Below are 2,500 nucleotides of genomic sequence, written 5' to 3'. Positions count from 1 at the left end.
AATGATTAGAGGCCTTGGGGCCGAAACGACCTCAACCTATTCTCAAACTTTAAATGGGTGAGATCTCCGGCTTGCTTGATATGCTGAAGCCGCGAGCAAACGACTCGGATCGGAGTGCCAAGTGGGCCACTTTTGGTAAGCAGAACTGGCGCTGTGGGATGAACCAAACGCCGAGTTAAGGCGCCCGAATCGACGCTCATGGGAAACCATGAAAGGCGTTGGTTGCTTAAGACAGCAGGACGGTGGCCATGGAAGTCGGAATCCGCTAAGGAGTGTGTAACAACTCACCTGCCGAAGCAACTAGCCCTGAAAATGGATGGCGCTGAAGCGTCGTGCCTATACTCGGCCGTCAGTCTGGCAGTCATGGCCGGTCCTTGCGGCCGGCCGCGAAGCCCTGACGAGTAGGAGGGTCGCGGCGGTGGGCGCAGAAGGGTCTGGGCGTGAGCCTGCCTGGAGCCGCCGTCGGTGCAGATCTTGGTGGTAGTAGCAAATACTCCAGCGAGGCCCTGGAGGGCTGACGCGGAGAAGGGTTTCGTGTGAACAGCCGTTGCACACGAGTCAGTCGATCCTAAGCCCTAGGAGAAATCCGATGTTGATGGGGGCCGTCATAGCATGATGCACTTTGTGCTGGCCCCCGTTGGGCGAAAGGGAATCCGGTTCCTATTCCGGAACCCGGCAGCGGAACCGATACAAGTCGGGCCCCTCTTTTAGAGATGCTCGTCGGGGTAACCCAAAAGGACCCGGAGACGCCGTCGGGAGATCGGGGAAGAGTTTTCTTTTCTGCATGAGCGTTCGAGTTCCCTGGAATCCTCTAGCAGGGAGATAGGGTTTGGAACGCGAAGAGCACCGCAGTTGCGGCGGTGTCCCGATCTTCCCCTCGGACCTTGAAAATCCGGGAGAGGGCCACGTGGAGGTGTCGCGCCGGTTCGTACCCATATCCGCAGCAGGTCTCCAAGGTGAAGAGCCTCTAGTCGATAGAATAATGTAGGTAAGGGAAGTCGGCAAATTGGATCCGTAACTTCGGGATAAGGATTGGCTCTGAGGATCGGGGCGTGTCGGGCTTGGTCGGGAAGTGGGTCAGCGCTAACGTGCCGGGCCTGGGCGAGGTGAGTGCCGTAGGGGTGCCGGTAAGTGCGGGCGTTTAGCGCGGGCGTGGTCTGCTCTCGCCGTTGGTCGGCCTCGTGCTGGCCGGCGGTGCAGGATGCGCGCGCCTGCGCGGCGTTCGCGCCCCGGTGCTTCAACCTGCGTGCAGGATCCGAGCTCGGTCCCGTGCCTTGGCCTCCCACGGATCTTCCTTGCTGCGAGGCCGCGTCCGCCTTAGCGTGCTCCTCCGGGGGCGCGCGGGTGCGCGGATTCTCTTCGGCCGCCATTCAACGATCAACTCAGAACTGGCACGGACTGGGGGAATCCTACTGTCTAATTAAAACAAAGCATTGCGATGGCCCTAGCGGGTGTTGACGCAATGTGATTTCTGCCCAGTGCTCTGAATGTCAACGTGAAGAAATTCAAGCAAGCGCGGGTAAACGGCGGGAGTAACTATGACTCTCTTAAGGTGGCCAAGTGGCGGCGGTGTGGCTGCATCCGGACTTGGCTTTTCGAAGTGCGGTCTTGATGTAGTCGTGCTGCTGCTGCGAGGTGCCTTCCTTGGGTTATAGTTACAGGGAGAGTGATGCGCAATACATAGGCCTAGCCCTCTTAGCCTCTCCTCTCCTGCGGTCTTCTCCCCTTCTCGTGGGCCCGCTGATTTTCGCAGAGTGGAAGACCGCACCAGGGGCTTGGGGGGGTTACCAGCCCCCCCTCGCATTATCCCTTTTTTTAGTTGGGGGCAGTAACCAGAGAATAAGTGGTGGCCCTTCCGCTGAAGGTGCCACCCCAACTCCCCCAGCACCTAGCCGGCCAACCGGCCGTGCCGAAAATCTTGTAACTTTTGCAGCAGTATACGCCTGTAGTGAGTGCCACCGCAGCTTCACCACCAAGAATGGTCTCGGGGTCCATCGCCGCCGCCAACATCTTGCGGCCGCCAACGCGGAGATCGTGACGGAGAGGCATCGCGCGAGGTGGACGGAGGAAGAAGTCCTGTCGCTCGCCAAGGCAGAGGCCGAACTGTTCCTCGAGAGGGACGCCCGGTTCTTCTTTGTCAATCAAGAACTCATCAGGATGTTCCCCGACCGAACGCTTGAGGCAATCAAGTGCCGACGGCGGCAAGCTGCCCACAAGCAGCTTGTCCGCCAGTTCATGGAGGCGCTTGAGATCGGTCGGGGGGAAGAGCCGGCGTCCCGCCGGGGAGCAGCGAGCCCGCTGCCTGACGCGGGCGAGGCCGCTGCGCCGCCCGTCGACGCAGCCGAGGACTTCGCGGCCGACACCACCGGGCCGCCGCCGGAGGGGCCGACTGACGCCGCCATCTGGGAGCATCTGGCGGGGCTACCTGCTTCCGCCCAGCGTTTCTCTGCCCTGGATCGAGTCATAGGTCTGGGGCGGGGCACGCCGCCCGATGTCATCC

General features: G+C 61.0%; 1 pseudogene; it reads left to right on the top strand.

Annotated features, from left to right (window-relative positions):
- LOC126475611 (large subunit ribosomal RNA) overlaps nucleotides 1–2,500 on the top strand; it is a 7,966-nt pseudogene that overhangs the window by 1,332 nt on the left and 4,134 nt on the right.

This window comes from Schistocerca serialis, chromosome 4, assembly GCF_023864345.2.
Source record: "Schistocerca serialis cubense isolate TAMUIC-IGC-003099 chromosome 4, iqSchSeri2.2, whole genome shotgun sequence".
Lineage (NCBI taxonomy): Eukaryota > Metazoa > Arthropoda > Insecta > Orthoptera > Acrididae > Schistocerca > Schistocerca serialis.
This window is presented reverse-complemented; position numbering and strand designations above follow the sequence as displayed.